Consider the following 20,697-nt stretch of genomic DNA (forward strand, 5'->3'; position numbering starts at 1 on the left):
AGAAAAAAGTAATGATTGTTACAAAAAAAGGACGGCCACAAAGATTCTCAATCCAGCGGCGGAAGATCGTCGAAGATATAGTTGTAAGCATCGCGGCGACTTACATGGCGATGGAGGCGGTGCGACGCATTGGTGGCGGCGACGGCATGGTGCAGTGGCGGCGAGCGGTGGTCGGCGGGCGGCGGCAACGGCGTCCAGACCCGTGGGCGGCGGCAAATGTGTTGGCGGCGGACGGCGCTGGCTCGGCCGGTCGGCGATGGCGGCAGGCCCCTGGCGCGTCGTTGACAGCGGCGGGCGGCGGTGGGCGGCCCGGCGACGGCGGATGACGGCGGCCCGGCAGGTCGCGCAGCGCAGGCCCCTCCAACTCAGGCAGCGGGCAGCGCGGCGGCCTCCGGCTCACGTGGCTGACTAGCGTGGGCTGCCTCGCTGCAGCGCGCGCCCTGTGCGTGTTCACTGGCGCAGCCACGGCCCACGTGCAGCAAACGTGGCGGCCGGTTGGCGCATTCCATGCGCGAAGTGTACGGCGTCTTGCCGGGAGAAATTTAGTGTAGCGACAAAGTCACTACGGGAACGGTATCCCACTTCTGACACCAGTTGTACAGGATGGCGGGTATGGGCAGGCGGTGGGCGTTATTGAATAATAGTGTAATTTTTAGAGAAAGGCCATTTATTGGCTAAAGCATGATGAAAGGGGCTACATAGGCCTAGGGAGGTGAGGGTGAGCCAGAGCTTGCAATTTGGCGAACATTGTTCGCGAAGCTACCGAAAGTGGTTGTCTGCCAAAACTAAGTCCACAGTGCCGCAGCACCGGGAGAAGCGGGAGATGATCAATGCTACAGGGCGCGCATCCGACTCGCGGGTGAGCAAGAATACAAGAGAGCGGGCCCGGCGACGGGCGGCCGGGTATGTTCGACGCACCACGCGGCTTCCTCCACCCTGATTGGTCAGGACCGAGCAAACCGTGCGGGCGGCATGGAACTTTCCAGAGCGTTGCCTGCTAAGCGACGCCTGGGACGGCGTTACCTCGTCAGCACACGAGAGAGGCGCGTGAACAAGGTGCCCTTTCTCGGTGCTGACTTCCTGTTACTAGATCGTGGGACGAAAGAATTTACAGGCAGCTAACGCTGCCGGCCGTGGCTTGGCCGCAATGGAAAAATTAAGTTACTGGTTGGAGGCTCATATAATAAAGTAAAATCTCCTATTGTCTGGCTCATCCTTTACAGTAGCCACTGTTAGGACGTAACTTTGATTGAGGTAATAGTCCTTGACTGTCGTCATACGGAACGGAATATGTGTCAAACATATTGGTGCACGCGCCGATTGCGGGAGATAACGGTCGAAAAGCACCGCTGTTGTCCCACATGGGTCAATCTCACGCAAAGTGGCGATACGGTGAATCAGGAGGGCCGCACATTTGCGGGGAAAGTCAATGAGTCCAAGGTCACCATCGACCTTTGGCAGTGTACAAGTCTGCGCATCAACTTTGAACAGTGTATGCCGCCACAATAGCCAATACACTGTTTGTGAGATGTCTCTGCCAGTTTGTTTCGGTAGCGTAAGGAGTTGTGCTACATACCAAGCCCTTGATAGGATGTAAGTATTAATCAGTTGGATTCGTTAATGGAGGTCGAGTCGTCGATCAGCGTAACTCAAGCAAAGTCCCCTGATGCACGTGAGAATTCGCCTCCACGTGAGTGTTAGCATGCGCTGCGGGCAGGCGGTCACCTCAAGGCCCAAGATACGTTGTTCCCCCACAATCCGGTACCATGGGCGTTCGATGGTCAATGATCGAGGTCCTAGCGGGATTAGCACCGTTTTGTTGGAATTTAACATTGCACTGGATGCTCGTTCATAAACGTTGAGAACTCGGCGAACTGAATCGATGTCCCTGGCGTTTGCTACAAACACACCGACATCATCCCCGTATGCCGCACTGCGGAAGGTGACGCCTGGGAAAGCGACACCATCGACCATTCGTCCGATGTCACGCAGCATGGTGTCCAGCGCCAAAGCGAACAAATACATTGACAAGGGACACCCTTGTCGAACTGATCGTCTGATGGGAATTGGTCGTGATCTGCAGTCGTCCACAACGATTGTGGAATTTGCTCCATCCAAGAAGTGCCGGATGACTCTTATGAAGCGCTCCCCGAAACCCATCCGCGACATAACGGCCAGCAGGTAGAGATGGGAGACCCTACCGAAGGCACCGGCGAATTCTAGGGAAAGGTTTGCAGCCGGGGTTCGAGCGTCGGCGGTGAGTAAGACAGCATCACGGTATATAGAAGCGGCGGTAAAGATGGTTCGATTCGAAACGCCACATGATTGAGTGGGACAAAGTACCTTATTCATTACCTGTTTAAGACGTGAAGCCACGCTTCGTGCCACCAGCTTATAATCAGTGTTAAGAACGGTGATGGGACGTAGGTCTTTAGCCCAACAGTGACCTGTGACCTTTGGAATAAGGGCAATACGACCAGCTGGAAAATCGGCGGGTAGCTCGCAACCAGCAAAAATTTCCGCGCACATTTTGCAGAAGCGGCTCCTAACAGGTGCCAAAATTGTTGGTAAAATTCATAAGGGAGACCGTCGGGGCCAGGTGATTTTTGCCCCGGACAGGCACGGAGGACAGATGTGAGGTCTGCGAATGTGAGTGGCTCAGTCAAACAGTCGCGGTCTCGACTATCCAATGAAGTCGGGACCCCGCCGATAAGTGCTCGTTGGGCGGCGACGTCTACCTCAATATCCTGGAAGAGGTGCGTATAATGGTCTGTTAGGAGTTGGAGGACTTCACGATGGTCTGTGAGGCGCGTACCATCGTCTGTTTTAAGGCGTAGAATAGTGTTCTTCTTTGCATGATTCCTTTCAGAGGCAAGGTGATAGATGGATGGCCTTTCGCCCTCAATCAGGGATGCGGAACGGCACCTCACCACCATCCCCTCGGCTTTCTCCCGAGAGAAGCGAAGGATTGTCGCTTTAATTTTGTTGAGGCGCATGCGTAGCTGGTCATATGTCAGCAGGAAGGGTTAGTGCATCATTTAGACATTGTTGATAGAAGTCTAGTGTGCTACGATTCCAGTATGCGACTTCGCGACTGTGTTGCTGGATAACACGTCGCAGCCGCGGCTTCGCACAGCGGAGCCACCAAACCACAGTGGTAGGGTACTTCGATGCAGTAGCGACTTCGTCATGCCCTTTCTCGCTTGGAACACCCTGCCGGTAGCTGCGCTACTGGCGGCATAGGCGATGGCGTCACTGAAGCACATAAATCGCTTCACTCGGCACTGAAGTAGCCTCAGATAAGGTAATGTCCCCTTTCAAGACAAGATCAATGGGCAGATCAGTAACGAGAACACACTTATCTTAAGGAGAGGTTTACTATTTTTGGCCCCAAAAAAGCATGTTCTTCGAGAATTTTTTTCTTGCGATATGTTATAGATATCAATATCAAATTTGGTCAAAATGTTTGCTGATATTTCCTCTAGGAACTGGAATTTTTCGACCAGAAATGTCTAAAAGCAAAGGCGGAAGTGCCGTCGGGACGAAACAAAATATCTATGGAGACGTATACGCGCAGTATGTCACAGGTCAGCTGGCTCGTCTAAAATCAAAATTGAGTTGACGTTAGCGAAGTATGTAAGATTCTTTAGCAGTTGGACCTCGCTTAAGTTATTTGGACCATAGGAAACAAAATGGCGGCCATTTGAAAAAAATAGGGTTTTTCCCCTCGATTTTTCCACTTCGTCGGCCAAGTAAAAATATTTATAGTTGATGGATCGGAATAAAAGTGGTACAACTCCTAGACAATTTAGTTAGCTTCGTCGGAAACGAAGAATTATGCCAATCCATTCTGTAAATTTAAAGTTACCATACCGCGCGATAAGAAAAGTCATTTCGAGAAAAACGGTTTTGAACTTTTGACTACATATAAATGAAATATTATGCAACTTACGTTGAATCTGCTACTCCGGGTCCATAAACTAGTCCTTCCTCCTCCTCACAGAGGGCGTTAAGCTCGACTTGGGCCATCCTGCGCTGCACCAGAGCCGCTCGTACGGCCGGTGACAGGCGGTTTTCGGTCGCTTGAATCCTGTGATCGTCCGAATGCTTGGCGAACTGCATCGAATAGAGTCCCAGGGTGACGTCCATCGTTGTGATGGTCTTCAAAATTGCTGAATACTCTTCGTTGAAGTTGCTCACTGCCAGGCAAATCGCAATCTCCACAGTATTCGCGCCAGAATGCAAATGCTTGGGGGCTAACTTCCAAACACACGCCTTCGAACTTTCATTTGAATTTTGTATGTTTTCTCCAAAGCACCGGTACAATAACTCGTCCTCCGAAAGGGCCTCGTAGATCATATGAATCATTTTCTGAACGTCTTTGGAGAGCGGCTGGTCGTGTTGATATTCGTCCAGATGTCCGGTAGCCTCTGCAATGGGCCACTTGCACCAACCAGTTTCTCCAGCCGGACAATTTTGGTGTTGTGGGTGGTCATCCATCGAACACTTGTGGAAATACGTTGCCCAAATTGCCTTCTTCATGTGTTCCACCGAACTGGAATGCCGTCGGATTGCCAAGCTGTAGCATGTCATAAGCTCCTTGATCACTTTATCAGTTTTAGTCATGGGCAAGCACATAGAATAATGTTTCGCGGCTACAAAGTCGAAATTCCCGCAAAAACTGGTGCGTGAAAAAGGCCGATTTCAGGCAGGTGCATTTTTTTGTTCATCCGCGAGTAAGAAACATTTCAGTTCCGTATTCGGAAAAACCGTTTCAGGGGTGGATTGTAAACACTTTTATGGATCCAAAAATGCCATTTAAAAATTCGATTTTTTGCACCAAAAGATAGTAAACCTCCCCTTAATCCAAAAGTGGAAAACCAAAAGATGAGAAAGAAAAAGATTAGCAAGCAACAGTTATTTGTCATCATATCAAAAGATACAGTGGCTTTGATCGCGTGAAGCAGCTCACTAACCTCTTTCTCACGTCACGTTAAAAAAAATACAGAAAAGAACATTCGGACACATTTTCCGATAACACCAGGCTCTCACTTATCGTATGAAAGGCATTGCAACCGCAGTTCACTTGAAGATGCCACCGCATGGGTTGTAACACGTTGTTCCGTTCGAATCAGTTCGTCCATTTACTGTTGATCGTTAAGGTCTCTGTAGAACGTCTCCCAATGTGATAACCTGTATTGTCAACAGTGTCACTTCTGAGCACATTCTGTAACCTTACATGGATCATTGTTAGCACTAATCCCTGATTCTCCTGCTATACTTACTTCTGTTTAGAATCTGACAATGAAGGGAAAAAGAATTTCTGAAATGTCTCTCACAAAACGTGCAGTTTTAAGAACATAGTAATAATAAAGCTGATACTGATCTACAGCGGTTACCAAATGATTTCTCTCTGCTTTTGTGATATCGGTGTGTTCATCCTTCGTGACCGCACTTCATCAGTTTACGGGGACAGTACCTTTCTGACTTCCATTTCTATATACGTAACTAATCGTACCTGAAGCAAAATAGCTTAAACATATGTCAAAATGAGATAAGATGTATTAAGTAGACTTACCCCTGTTGACCTTAATAACTGCTATTTACACTATTTGTCCTGGCAGGTGAGCAACATACCTTATTTTAGACCATGGCCTATATGGTACCATGGAACAGGGTCTTATTATGTTTCGGTGCCTTCTAGAGTTAAGTGTCACCGTTTCTGATCATAATGTTTTGACTTCTCCGTGACGCGAAAAATGTGCGATGACGGTTAAGTATGAGACACACACTCTTAGTGTAAAAGTTCCTTAATTCACGGTGTAAAATGACAGTCATCATTGTTAGGCGACGCGTAGTATCCGTTAGATAAGATTATTGTAATAAAGTTTGTGCATAGGCCTGTGCGGAATTGTAACTTTGACTTGATCAGGAGAGCATTAACTGATATCACGACCGTAAGAGGTCAAGGGATTCGTAACACATAGTCAAAGAATAGTGCTGTCGTGTTGTGTAAGCACTAGCGTAACGCTATTTTTGGGAAAAAGTAGACAGGTGTATCTGAGGATGGGGTTGGCAACTCCTAAAACGCTCATGACATAATAGAAACAAACTAAAGAGGACTCTTGCAGTCAGAGGCAAATTTATTACCAACCTCAACAATGTTGAAGTTAAGCTAGTCTGCACGTTTCTGTGGTCGTTGTCATTGAAGGTAAAATCTTGTAGGATATCAGGAGGCGTCATTTTCCTCTTAAAGTTCTTCTACTCGATCGCCGTATCAACCCATCTATTGTGATCTCATGGTGTTCACGGTCAGCTAAGATCCAAGGTTGAAACGTCGATCGAGTATAATAATCTGGAGAGGAAAATGACATGGCCTCGTATCCTCTAAGATTTAACCTTCAGTGTTGAACTTATTAGCAGTTCTGCATTACGTTTGGTATAATATTACATTAAACGAGGAACTTCGGAGTATCAATGACGTTTATTTGTCTAAAGCGGTAAAGAAGCACATATTGTAACCGGTTTTTGTGGTTATTGCATATTTCATTAAGGTATAACAGAAATGAATTATGAAGCAGTCATTCTTTCATTAAATTAATGAGTTATTTGTGTAATTTGAGGTGGTGTATGTTGAATACTGACTCTAATATGTCTCCGATATTTTTTACCATTGTATTACAGTGATGAGTGTATAGAAATTACCACTTTACTTTCAGATTCAACATACACCAGAAATCAATGAGTTCGAATGTAAAGACAAATACGAGTGTTGTGGAAATGCTCTGCATTTTCGTGTTACGAGCACGTGAGCAAAAGAATTACAAACCATCTAAATAATGGAAACAAATCATAATTTAACTGTCTGCCCGTTCATTTTGTTAATAGAGTCTATTTCTTGTGTCAACAGGTGAAACCAGAACGTCCTTCATCTTCTCGGGAACGACCAAGCCACTTCGCTTCTCCACACGTTGTTTGGTAAGTATTCTTTTAACATGATGAAGCCTCTGCTTGCACACCAATGGAAAGATTTCTAACATTAATAGGCAGATGTATGAAGTCATCATCCTGGCTGTTTAATTCGTGCCATCTTATAAGCTACCTCTTCTGTATATTCATAGATTCGTTGATTGTGTTTTCCTGTTCTCCTCCTCGCCCACTTTCTTTCTGAGGCCTTAAGTGTCCTTTTTCCTTCTCTGCCCAATTTGTAACCATCAATTCTGTTTCTGTACCGTTCTGCATCACTGATCTACGGCGTGTAACTTCACCAGTTGGAATTTCTCAGATCGTATATTACTGAATTCAGTAATCCACTTGGTTGTTGTCATTATTATGAAAAGGCCTTCAACGAGGTGTGAGCTTTAAGTCACGGGAAATGTTTGAAGAGTGTGGCTTTTCTCAACATTTAATAAGGTGAATTCAGAGTTTTTATGCTAGTAACAATATCAAGATACGCGTCTTCTATCTTCCGCTCTGGCCGTGCGGCTCTAGGCGCTACAGTCTGGAGCCGAGCGACCGCTACGGTCGCAGGTTCGAATCCTGCCTCGGGCATGGATGAGTGTGATGTCCTTAGGTTAGTTAGGTTTAATTAGTTCTAAGTTGTAGGCGACTGATGACCTCAGGAGTTAAGTTTCATAGTGCTCAGAGCGATTTGAACCATTTTTTATCTTCCGCTGTAGCATACATGTAACTGAAACTGTCAATAAATCCAGAAAAAAATAAATGGAAGATTCCTACACACTGAGACGTACAAATGTAACTCACTCGTTTTTTCAGATTACCAGGATACACTGGCAGATACAGAATACAGTGTACAACTAGCTGTTTGCTCCTTACATATAATGGCAAAACTATAATTTAATCATAGTCAACAAAGAAAACTAAAGTTACAGCTTTTCTGTGGAAAACGACATCGTAGGGCTAAAATCATGAAATCATGGTCGATATCGAGAAGGCCGCGGTTGGAAAGGGGGGGGGGGAGCTCGGTTCCTATTTGAGCTAGGATCATGGATAAAAAGTTCATGATTTAGCTCGGACCAGAGGCCATTTTCACAAGCATTCGAACATCTGTCTTTATAGTAGCTATACTATAGCAACGTTTGAAGGACGAACTGCAACTGGCGCCCAGGCAGTTTGTGGGAATCGATTGATTCCCTTTGCAGAATATGTTAATTGGGCTGAAATTAACAGTCAGTTAACGACACCATTTGCGTGGACACCGATCTGGTTTAACGTGCAATAACGTGCAGAAAACACGTTTGTCTGGGAGGTTTGAGAAGCGGGCCATTTGTACGAATCGGTTCAAACTTTTCGCTAGTGTAGATGAATGTATAAAGTTCAAATGAAATATTTATCTAATAATCCTCATCCGTTGTCGAGATACGATGGTTTAAATTCGAGCTAAAAGTAGCACGAAAAAATCATTCTTATGTGAATTTAATAAGTGGAAATGGTTTAAAGTGATTCAAATATATAAAAAATCCATTCTGTCTATAAAACTGAAAATTTTCTTTCAAAAATCTAGCTTAATTACGTGTAAAAAACACTTTTTTGTGAAGTTTCCATACGCACGTCATTTTCATATTATAGACTTCTGCGAATCGGTTTAAAATCTGTTAGAACGTACACAGATACATGTAATTAATGGTCATCCTATTATTTTTTGAGATCTTCACCGTTGCCACGATACAAGCAACTTGTTTCAAGCAAGAATAAAAAAAAGCCTATAGCGTATCAGGCGTCGCCCAAGTCAACAAAAATGTACATTGGTTGCCAACCTGTCGCGGTCAAATGTCAAAATCATGGTAGAGTAAAAAGTTGGGAAACAGAATGAAGCATGCCTGTCACACCTCAAAAAGGCGAATACGTCCTGGGCAAAATTAGGAATGTAAAGAAGGGAACTAGCTTTTTCACTTACCTGGTAGCTTCAAAGACATTTAAATCAAACATCTTGACATGTTCGTTCTATTTTTACGAGTTAATCTTACATGGCTACTCCAGGGAGGTCTGTTAGCTGCAAGGTTTTGGCTCACCTGCATCTTATAATTTACGGGAAATTCCCGTTCCTGTGGCCAGAATCTAGAAGATTCGCCAGCCATAGTAAGCAGTATATAGTATCCATTGGCTAAACAACATACATTTAATAGCTAAAAACTTCAGGGTGTGGATTTGTTGTTTCACGATACATTAAAGTACAAGACATGGTTTCTAATAACAACAAATAATAAAGTGCGAATATGTCAACGTAAAAACGCTTTCACTTTAATTTTCTTTGTGGATATGATTACATTACGGGTTTGACACTACATGTAAGGACCAAACAGTTAGTTGTAGATTGTCTTTCATAACTGCTAGTACAGCCTGGTCATGTGCGCAAATGAGTGGGTTACATACTGTATGTGTCGGTAGGTAGGAATCTTCCATTTTCTTTTGAGATTTATTGACAAAGCATTTTTCATTATGGTAAGTACGTATATTCATGTATGTCGGCTGAAAAGAAACTAAAAAGATACTTAAACATGTTATGTGCCATTAATAGGAAGTTCCTGCACAAAAGCAGTAAAGAGACAATAATATAATTCTATAATATTGCGAATATACCTTCGCTGCTCTGTGGACCTGTAACATGGACTTTAACGACCAAAAAACTTCCGGGAAATGAAACGGGGCAAATGGGACTTCTAAGACCTTTGGCAGGATGCAAGTCAATGGTTCGTAAGAGGAGCAGTGAAGTAAGAGCGGAGTTCGTTGTTCTAAGAATCCAACAATACAGAAAAGAATAATATGAGCATCTATCGCGTACAGATGAAAACCAGAAATGAAGGAAAATCTATGACGACAGATCTTAGGTTAGAAGAAGGATAGGAGCACCACAAAGAATATGGTGCGATCAGCTCTAATTTTCTTTGTTTCGGAACAGGCAAAAGCGTCTAACCCGAAAGTGCGCATGATCATGATTTTTATTTTTTGCTTCAGTAATAGCTACCAATGTTAAAACAAATGTAGGCATGAGCTCCCAGCGCCATTCTTTGCATTTTCTGTGACAAATTTATAATTAAAAAAAATGGTTGAAATGGCTCTGAGCACTATGGGACTTGCCCGCATCTCGTGGTCGTGCGGTAGCGTTCTCGCTTCCCACGCCCGGGTTCCCGGGTTCGATTCCCGGCGGGGTCAGGGATTTTCTCTGCCTCGTGATGGCTGGGTGTTGTGTGATGTCCTTAGGTTAGTTAGGTTTAAGTAGTTCTAAGTTCTAGGGGACTGATGACCATAGATGTTAAGTCCCATAGTGCTCAGAGCCATTTGAACCATTTGAACTATGGGACTTAACATCTGAGGTCATCAGTCCCCTAGAACTTAGAACTACTTAAACCTAACTAACCTAAGGACATCACACACATCCATGCCCGAGGCAGGATTCGAACCTGTGACCGTAGCGGTCGCACGATTCCAGACTGTAGCGCCTAGAACCGTTCGGCCACCCCGGCCGGCAATTTATAATTAGTATGTATCAACGTTTTAAACACGCTGAAGCGCAATGAGGTATGAATGAGTGTGGATTTTAGCATCCCGTTGTCTTCCAATAAAATATCCCTTATAATGTGATAAAAGTATCATCGTTAGGCTACACTGCAAGCGGCCTTCATGACGGTGACAGCACAATCATCTGTATGAAAGTTGCTTGCTAAAGCTCTAGAAACATCGTCCGTTTTGCCACACCAAGAAAAATGACAGTGAAATGTACAAATGCGCTCAGTGTACATTTCCACGCTAAAAGAGAGATGGGAAACATTTTCCTAAATGAAACAGAGCCCTGTGTGGTCAGCTGTCCAATCTTCCCTTCAAAATTACCAACCACGGAGATTCGGCATGACACACAGCAACTGCTGTGTATGATCTGCCCGGCGTCTGGGGACTGACTCACTGTATGCGCTGCCAGAGGTGCCCCGACAGTAAACCTCTGCTCGCCCAGTCGACTTTACGCCCCTGGGGTCACGGGCAGTGAGTGGAAGGCCAGTCCCGGCGGAGGAACATCAAAGCCGCGCAGCCAATCGCCAGCCAGTGCCAAATACTAGACGACAGCGCTCAGGGAGAAAATCCTCTGCCCACGGCAGTTTCGCCAGCTTGTGAAATACAAGCAGGGGCGACGAATATCTTACCCGAATTACATGTTGTAAGCGTGACCTGCTTATGAAGAGGGCGAGTCTTGACGACGAGTTTGTGCAGAACACCAGATACACCCACTTCTGTGTGATCGCATTTTTCACACCTCGAGAAGAGTGAATATCTTAACCAGAGAATGACCTCCCTCTTCCCTCATCCATATATACTAGCGTCTGCATTGCAGCGTCACCATTCTCATATTCATTCTTTCTTTTTGCGTATGTTAGTCACTTTTCTTTCAAGCCTGATGCTGTTACGTGCTGCTCTCTGTCGCGAGTCACTTCAGTCTTCTACACTCGCACATGCCGCGGTTTTTACGGTGTCCTTTGGACGTCATCTACACATATACAGCTACATGGTTACTCTGCAATTCACACTTAAGTGCCTGGTAGATGGTTCATCGAACCATTTTCATACTACTTCTCTACCGTTCCACTCTCGAATGGCGCGTTTGAAAAAGGAACACCGAAATCTTTCCGTTCGAGCACTGATTTCTCTTATTTTATTATGATGGTCATTTCTCCCTACGTAGATGGGTGTCAACAAAATATTTACGCATTCAGAAGAGAAAGTTGATCATTGAAATTTCGTAAGTAGATCTCGCCGCAAAGAGAACCACCTTTGTTTCAGTGACTGCCACCCCAACTCGCGTATCATATCAGTGACACTCTCACCCCCATTGCGCGATAAGACGAAACGAGCTGCCCTTCTTTGCACTTTTTCGATGCCCTCCGTCAATCCTACCGGGTAAGGATCCCACACCGTGCAGCAGTATTCCAGCAGAGGACGGACAACTGTAATGTAGGCTGTCTCCTTAGTGGGTTTGTCGCATCTTCTAAGTGTTCTGCCAACAAAGCGCAGTCTTTGTTTCGCCTTCCCCACAATAATATCTATGTAGTCTTTCCAATTTAAGTTGCTCGTAATTGTAATTCCTAGGTATTTAGTCGAATTGACAGCCCTTAGATTTGTGCGATTTATCGTATACTCAAAATTTATCGGATTTCTTTTAATACTCATGTGGATGACCTCGCACTTTTCTTTGTTTAGTGCCAATTGCCAATTTTCGCACCAAACAGAAATTAGCTGTAGTTCATTTTGTAATTGGAATTGATCGTCTGATGATATTATTGGACGGTAAATTACAGAGTCATCTGCAAACAATCTAAGGGGGCTGCTCAGATTATCACCTAGATCATTTATATAAATCAGGAACTGCAGAGAGCCTATGACATTACCTTGCGGAACGCCAGATATCACTTCTGTTCTACTCGATGATTTACCGTCTATCACTACGAACTGTTACCTCTCTGAGAGGAAATCACGAATCCAGTCACACAACTGAGACGATACTCCATATGCGCGCAATTTGATTAATAGTCGCTTGTGAGGAACGGTATCAAAAGCCTTCTGGAAATCGAGGAATGTGGAATCGATCTGAGATCCCTTGTCGACAGCACTCATTACTTCATGCGAATAAAGAGCTAGCTGTGTTGCACAAGAACAGTATTTTCTGAATCCGTGTTGGTTATGTCTGAATAAGTCATTTTATTCAAGGTGATTGATAATGTTCGAGTACATATATGCTCCAAAATCCTACTGCAAATTGAGGTCAGTGATATGAGTCTGTAATTCAATGGGTGACTCCTATTTGCCTTCTTGAATATTGGTGTGACCTGTGCTACTTTCCAGTCTTTAGGAAAAGATCTCACGTTAAGTGAGTGGTTGTATATGAATGCTAAGAAAGGCGCTCATGTGTCTGCATACTGATTGGTATACCATCTGGACCGGAAGACTTGCCTTTCTTAAGTGATTTGAGATGTTTCGCATCACTTAAGATATCTACTTTTATGTCACTGCCACTCATGCTAACAGCTGTTCTGGTTTCGAATTCTGGAATCTTCACTTCGTCTTCTTTCGTGAAGGTATTACGGAAAACTATATTTAGTGACTCCGCTTTAGTGCCACCATCATCGGTAACATTTCCATCGCTATCAGCAGTGACGATATTGACTGTTTTTTGCCACTGGTGTACTTTACATACGACCAGAATCTCTCTGGGGTTTCTACCATATTTTGAGGCAATATTTCATTGTGAAAACTATTAAAAGCATCTCGCATTGACGTCCGCACTAAATTTCCGGCTTCCGTGAAACTTGGCCAGTCTTGAGGGATTTTGCGTTCTTCCTCCTCGCAGTCCGTTTCCCTGGAAAGAAAATACAAGACGACGTTGTTTAGTTTATACAACTTTTTCTTCAAAATAGGCTCCTAATGAGTCAGCACAGAAGTACAGGCGTTGGGAAATAGTCGGAAAAATTCCGTCATTTAACACTTTAAATTGCTTGCTGTTCCATGGTTTAGCCTTCTGGGTACCTGAAATTATGTCGAAAGGCTTTTCAGGTTTGGAAATAACCAGAAGCCTCAGGTAGACAAATCGGGCGAATAAGGAACGTGTTCGAGCAGCACGATTCATTTTTGATCCAAGAAGTAGCGCACACTCCTGCTTGCTTCCGCCGGTGCATTGTCGTGCAACAAACACCATGTTCCTTGACCCCTGTACTCCGGTCGAACCGGCATCTGTGTCCAACATTTGTCATTCTGGAGCGAGTTCTTTATGGTTAGTTCCTTTTGAACAAAGAAAACAGAGAGCAGTGTTTTGACGCAGCTGTTCTGCATGCGCATTTTTTCGGTCTAGGAGATTCTGGACAGTCCCATTCCAAACTTCAGCAGTTTGTAACTTGCTCATGCCGAAAACACAAGTTTCATCACCTATTACGATGGAAGACATCTGGTCTGGGTCTCCTAGCTGCCGATATTTTAATGTCTATGCAATGTTCCACTCAGCAATCTTTTTGATCGTTACTGAGTGAATGGGGAACAAAGCGACAACAAATCATCTTTTTGCCCAAATTTTCATTTAGAATGAGAAGCACAGTTATTTTAGGAATCCTAGTCAGATCATCAATTAACGTAGTAGATGCACAAAGGTCATTCAATAGAATTTCAGCGACATTGTGTAGTATCCATGGTGGGGAGCCCCCTCCCCCAGACCCCCACTCCCCATATGCTATGCATAACGTACATGCAGAAGCGTGGTACGGCTACAGTGTATAGCTGATAAGATCTCCATGTTAAGCTCAATGTATTCTGAGCAGCCAGCCATGGGTCGTAAGTTGGTCAGTGCAAGTCATGCTGTCATGTAACGAGTAGTAGTGGAGTAATGGCAGTTCTGGCTCATGAGTATATAAGTATTTCATCTGATACATTTCAGGATGCTATATGTCTAATTCTTGACATAGGAATAATGTAATTCAAGCTTCAAACATATATATAAGGGTGGCATAGCCAGAGTCTTGATGATTTTGTCGTTTTGACTCTTGCTTTTTAATTGGGAGTTAATATGTACCATGATAAAGTAAACTATGCTTCTCGGCTTTTTGCAAGATCAACATGTATTTGTTATTCAGTGGTTTGGTATTGAACTAAATTGTAAATGAAAATGGTAATCTTATTTTATTACAGTGAGTAATTACTAAATTTTTTTTCCTGGCTAAAGATTTGGTCAAATTGCTAAGGAACTCCAAGTTAACATTGTGTTAAAGTGTTGTCTGTAAGTTGTGTAAGTGTCACTAAATCACAGTTCATACAACAGATTCTATACAACTATTGATTATTATGGAAACAGTTATCTTCAGCAAAATGATCATTAAAACCAACGAATATCAGCCGTGCACAACACTGGTGTATGTTACCTGAAACAATATGCTTCACAACTCGTGCCTAATTAATTTCGGCTCCATACATCAGCAAGAAAAGTTTGTTATATGGATCGTGCTATGAGCACTGTTTTTTAAAGAACCAATCTGATTCAAATTATTTTCATTAAAATGAGTTCAGTACCACTGGTGCACATTTATTTTTAGACATTTTTATTACCATCAGCATTTATGTCTGCAGACTTGCGTGATTTGAATTTGCTGCAGAAATAATTTTTAAGATGGCGGCAGACTTTCTATTGTTAGAGCAAATTTCCTTTTAACAGGATAAGTATTTGAAATGCTTATTTAACTTTGCTTTCATATTGTGCACTATTTAGACTAATTTTCATCAAGCAAATCTTTGATACTTTCATAAGAAACACAGATGAAAACGCGATACAAATCGCTAACATCAATGGCTGCGCTTCTTGCAGAGGATAGAAATAATTAACACAGATAATGCTTATTGAGAGAGGAATTAAAGTTACAAGTAATTATTCACTCAAATTTATAATAATAATGAACTCTATTCTCAAGTAATAATTAATAAATAATTGCAATTTCTTAACAAACCTCAGTTTCATGTACGTCTTGCTTCCGCTATCTACAAAAGCCAGCCAACAAAAAGGTAAAAAACAAAGGAAGACAAAAGCAGATCATAAAAGGAATTTACAATTATGATTGTCTTTGTATGATACACATCGATATGTCCAATTACATCATAAAAAATATATGTAAATGATTGATATTTATTGCCATTTTTTCATTGTTTTTCCATATGTCGGATAGATAATGTTTATAACTGTTGGAGGCATAATTTCTTCTCGTCACACTGTAGCTAAAATTTAACTCGTGAATGTTACATATAGTATCGATAGGGGGGGGGGGGGAGGAGGCCCACCCAGACCCCCCCCCCCCATGTGCCACTAGTTTTTATTATTCTTGCAGATTTATATTTCAGCTATAAATAGCCATCTTCGATGGATTTTAATTACAATTCAACAGATTTTTGGCAGTACATGTCACTACATGATCTCACAGAAGGAACATGGTGACGTACTGCCGCGACTGAAATTCAGCAAAAATTGCCGTTTACAGCCGAAATCTAGTTTTGGAAGAATAATAAAAACTAATGGTAGTGCGACTGATTCCTGTGTGTCTCTCCTTCCTTACAGTCCATGGTTGCTGTGAAGAATGGTTCCTTGTGTAATCATAGTTGAATAGTGTAAGTGGTGTTGAGACACAGCTGAAATAGTTAAACATATACAAAGCCTCACGGTCCACTGGAACCCGTGTCGAATTCTATATTGAATTTCTGGCTGAGTTAGCCCCTTTCTAACTATAATTTGTGTTAGATCCCTCAAACAAAAAACCTTGTCCAGATCTTGGCTCATGGATTCTCATGGAAGTGGATCATCTTCAATGATCTCTCTGCCACCACGAAACCTTGCATATGACTTAGAATCGTTTTCACAACTCATTGCTCCACTGCCGTAAAACAGTCTGTATTTCAGAAGTGTCTAGTTTAAAACAAAACTTAATGTTCGCACGTTACTCAGTTGCTCCTTTCACAACTGAAGTTCAAAAGACATTGTTCAAGTTTCGGTTATTACAGGCAGTATGTGTTGCAAGCGCTGTTAACTTGAAACGGAAGGTAGTTAAAATAGCACACTAGTTAAGTCGTGCATCCGTTCACAGATGGCATTATCAGTTACGCGAATGTAAAATGAGTCACCTTACCCGTGGGACGAGCTGCCTGTTACACTCCGATTCGCACTGCTCTGATTTCTCTTCTGTCCAAAGCCGAGGGTAATGTCGCCGGAATTTGCGAAATTTTGCGGCCATTCCAAGCGACATTATTTGAAGCCCAACGACTCTAATGATGACAATTAAAAGTTGTTACTTGTATGCCGAACAGCGATTTATATGAGCTATGTGATTAAACAGACGACGGACATCGACAAAAATCATCTTTTGGCAAAACAATATACTATGAGTAATTTCACTGACTAATACTCTATACGAACTTTAATTAACTGAAGATCAACGTTCCTTACACAATCACGAGAGTGATCCGAAGTGCATACAAACTAGGCAGCAACCGCTACACCACAGCATGAACTGACAGACTGAAATCCGGTCGCATTGTTGGCAGGTGCTAGTACTTTCCCTGGTGTATTATTTTTCTTTAATATTACGCCTATACAAACAGCAAAAGGAGTGCAGCAGAAGGAAATAAAAAAAACAATAAATAAGTGATATCGCGATCCCCGCAACAGGCCGGAAGTATTAGCAGTGGGTGTTCTGTACTTAGGTCTTTTGTGATACTGTGCTTCCTTTGCTGTGTTTTGTGAGCTGTATTTATGCATACTGTATCGCAAACCTTTTCGCCTCGTCATTATAATATATTGTCGCAGTTTTAATTTGGTAAACAGACTCTGAAAAACTATAATCATTACTTTTTTATCGAACTGAAGGAGTGATGACGCTTGACAACTTTATAAGCTGTTGTTATTTCTGGAGCAGCAACGAGAAATTCTTCCTGGGTATCTCCCTCAATCGTGAATGGAGAAACAGGATTTGAGTCGATGATACCGCGTATCTATTTATACCATTCTTCGTAGAAATGTCATGTCTCACATTTGTCTTACCTCCGGGAGTTACTGACATGAAACACCTAAAAATCTCACACAACCTTTCCTAATCCGTACATCCTTTCTTGACAAATGACTACTCTTTTGTGAATTCATTCGAAAAGTAACACTTTCTCTTTCCATCGTTAGGGATTTTCGTAGGCTATGATAACTTTATTAGACGGCAAACAGTCGACAGCAGCACTTTAGTCCTCGAAGTAAGCGTCACTGTACATTTCACGCCCTATACAAACGCAGTCAGCAGTTCCAACATTACCAACTTGCACTCGTTGTTCGTATTGCGTTTAGAAAGAGTCGTATTTCAGATCGCTGTTCAAATTGGAACGCCTGATTCTTCCAAGTGGCGCTGTTTAAATAGTTTCAGCCCACTAGTACTGGAAAAGTCTGATATTTTCTCGAATGACGGCGCTAGATTTACAAGTTGCTTGCATCATCGATACAGGATGCGCAACAAGCAACTCCATCTGTGTGACGACCTTGTCAACATAAACTTGTTGACATAATTTTTTTTTTTTTTTTATAGTGCGAGCTGAAGAGATCATCCTTGGTGACTTATTCTTTTAGGATGGGATGTAAGGATAAAAGAAAAACACTTTATTTATTACACATTCAGTTAAGCTTGGGCACTCAATGGGTCCTTTAGCCTGCTGTCTTTGGTGATGTCTATCTGCTGTGGAGGGTGACAGGTGTCTAGGCTGTTATGTGTGACTGCTTCCTCGTGTTATGACTGATTGCCTATGGGGTACTTGATACTTGTGCCATCTTGCAGGGTTTACCGTTCCTACCTATTCTAATTGTCGAACTTTGTCCCTAAGGGCATCGATTTTGTCAAAAACTCGTAGAGCCTTGCCATGGACTTTCTCTTGTATATTGGTCTCGTGGAGTGCTGTGCGGATGTCGATTTTCTTGTCCACCATGGAGCTCCTGTGATCCATCGATAGCAAATGTTTTGCAGCGTTTGGAGTTTGTTGTAGTTGGAGACGCATCTAGTTCCCCACGAGGTGCAGCCATATAACATTGTGGGTTCGACCGTTGCCTTATACAATTGGAGTTTAGTCTTAGAGTATAGATCCTTACTCTTCAGGAACGGAATCAATGACCTGGCCATCTTCTGCGCTGCCGTCTTCTTGTTGTCAATATGCTGCGTAAAGAGTAATTTTTTGGCAAAGTAGACACCGAGGTACTTCACTCCCGGCGACCACGGGATAAATTGATCAGCTATTTGGAGTCTGGCGTTCAGAACTGGTTTCCTCCGTGTGAACAGAACGGCTGCCGTCTTCGTCGGGTTGATCGTTATCTTATTTTGCAGCGCCCAGCGTTCCACTACAGCAAGTTGCCGTTGCATCCTAGCGATCAGCTGGTCCAAGTGTCGTCCAGTCGTCAGAAAGGCCGTATCGTCCGGATAAAAACTCGCCGTATTGACATAAACAAGACTAACTGAGACTGCATTCACATGTTGCGCTAACAGATGGCGTTACTTCAGCCAAGGTTGTGACAGTATTTATCAAAATCGGATCTAGAATGAAATTTTCACTTTACAGCGGAGTGTGCACTGATATGAAACTTCCTGGCAGATTAAAATTGTGTGGCCTACCGAGACCTTAACTCGGGACCGTTGCTTTTCGGGGCCAAGAGCTCTACCATTTTTTTTTAAATCTCATTTTGTTCGCTTTTTGTTCGTTGAATCTGCTCGGGGCGGACGTCGTAATACATCCGTTTAAGTTCGTAGTTGATCGATTAACTCAGTTTTTTTATTACAGAGGGCAGACAACCCTCTGACCGAACACGCTGAGCTACCGTGCCGGCACCATCTGAGTTCCCCAAGCACGAATCAGTACCTCTCCTCACAGTTTTTAATTCAGCCAGTACCTCGTCTCATACCTTCCAAACTTCACGTAACTAGCACTCCTGGAAGAAATGATATTGCGGAGACATGGCTAAGCCATAGGTTTGGAGGGTAGCAGACGGGGTACTGGAGGAATTACAAGCTGTGAGGGCGGATCAGAAGCTGCGCTTGGGTAGCTCAGATGGTGGAGCACTTGCCCACGAAAGGCAGAGGTCCCGAGTTGGAGTCTCGGTCCGGCACACAGTATTAATCTGTGAGAAAGTTTCAAAATTGGGTCTTGTTGGTATGTCGGGATAAGAAGGTCCATAACGGAGACGGTCCCGATTTATCGAGACGGATGGCAACCCTTGTTCGTCATGATTTCCTCCGTTGTCGTTACTAACTTTCCTGAGGCTCTCCCACTTTACCAGGAGACTAATGGCTGCGAGAGGATTGATGTAGGTGGTATGTTGGCTAATCCACTGAAACAGGCTTTTTACAGAATTTCGAAGGAAAGTGGAGGTACCCGTGGAAAGTTATTTTTAGGCTGCCAGAGAGGTGCTCTTGGTTGGTGTAATTGGTACCGTATGGTCGGCGGAACTGGTGTATCTGGCTTCGAATAATAATTCCGCATAAAGCTTTAACTTTTCACATTCACTCATCGCGGCTAATCGCTTGCTTAATAATAAACATATGAATTCCGATTTTCTTTTCGCACCTGCGCTCCAGACCACATAAATGATTCGGCAGAGATATAATTGATCCCCCAGAAGATTTTACATTAATAATTTTATTATTTTCGATTCGATTCAGTTTTAAATTACAATAAGTTGAGAAATACAAGATTACCGGGCTAAACATATAATAATATAAAATGGTACAAATTGAGACGTAATTGTGTTGTTTATTGACGGTTTGTTTCTACAAGTATGGTAACACGAGAGGTTTTCTGTGTTTGTTTGCGGCAGTTGGTAGCTGGTGCGCATGGGCGTAATTTCTTTGTTCATGTTAACGCACGTTAGTGGCTTCCACAGCAGGTGTTTCTGCGCGCTTGCGCTTCCACTGACGATAAACTGGTACAACGTCGTTTTCGACGCGAGTAATGACTGCGACCAACTGACGATTTTCCCACTTATGTAAGAATCAAGAAATGGCACCGGTGGCTTCGGGAAACTGAGAGTTTGCTCTCCATGTCAGGCCACCACAGCAAGTAGGCAGTCCTTCCAGCGGAGTCCTCAAGAATCCAATTTCCGATAAAGCAGTTCCCGATATTCTAGATCTGCGCCATCGCAGCTATCGCAAA

The 20,697-nt window shown here is 43.3% G+C and overlaps 1 protein-coding gene across 1 annotated transcript in view; it reads left to right on the forward strand.

The window, feature by feature from the left end:
- Positions 1-20,697, forward strand: part of LOC124550615 (GTP-binding protein Rhes-like) — a 475,888-nt gene that overhangs the window by 277,076 nt on the left and 178,115 nt on the right. The window contains exon 2 of the mRNA XM_047125341.1: positions 6,911-6,978. The gene's annotated coding sequence lies outside the window, so the exon portion shown is untranslated. The remainder of the gene's footprint in view (positions 1-6,910; positions 6,979-20,697) is intronic.

The sequence above is a fragment of the Schistocerca americana genome, chromosome 1 (assembly GCF_021461395.2).
Source record: "Schistocerca americana isolate TAMUIC-IGC-003095 chromosome 1, iqSchAmer2.1, whole genome shotgun sequence".
Taxonomy (NCBI): domain Eukaryota; kingdom Metazoa; phylum Arthropoda; class Insecta; order Orthoptera; family Acrididae; genus Schistocerca; species Schistocerca americana.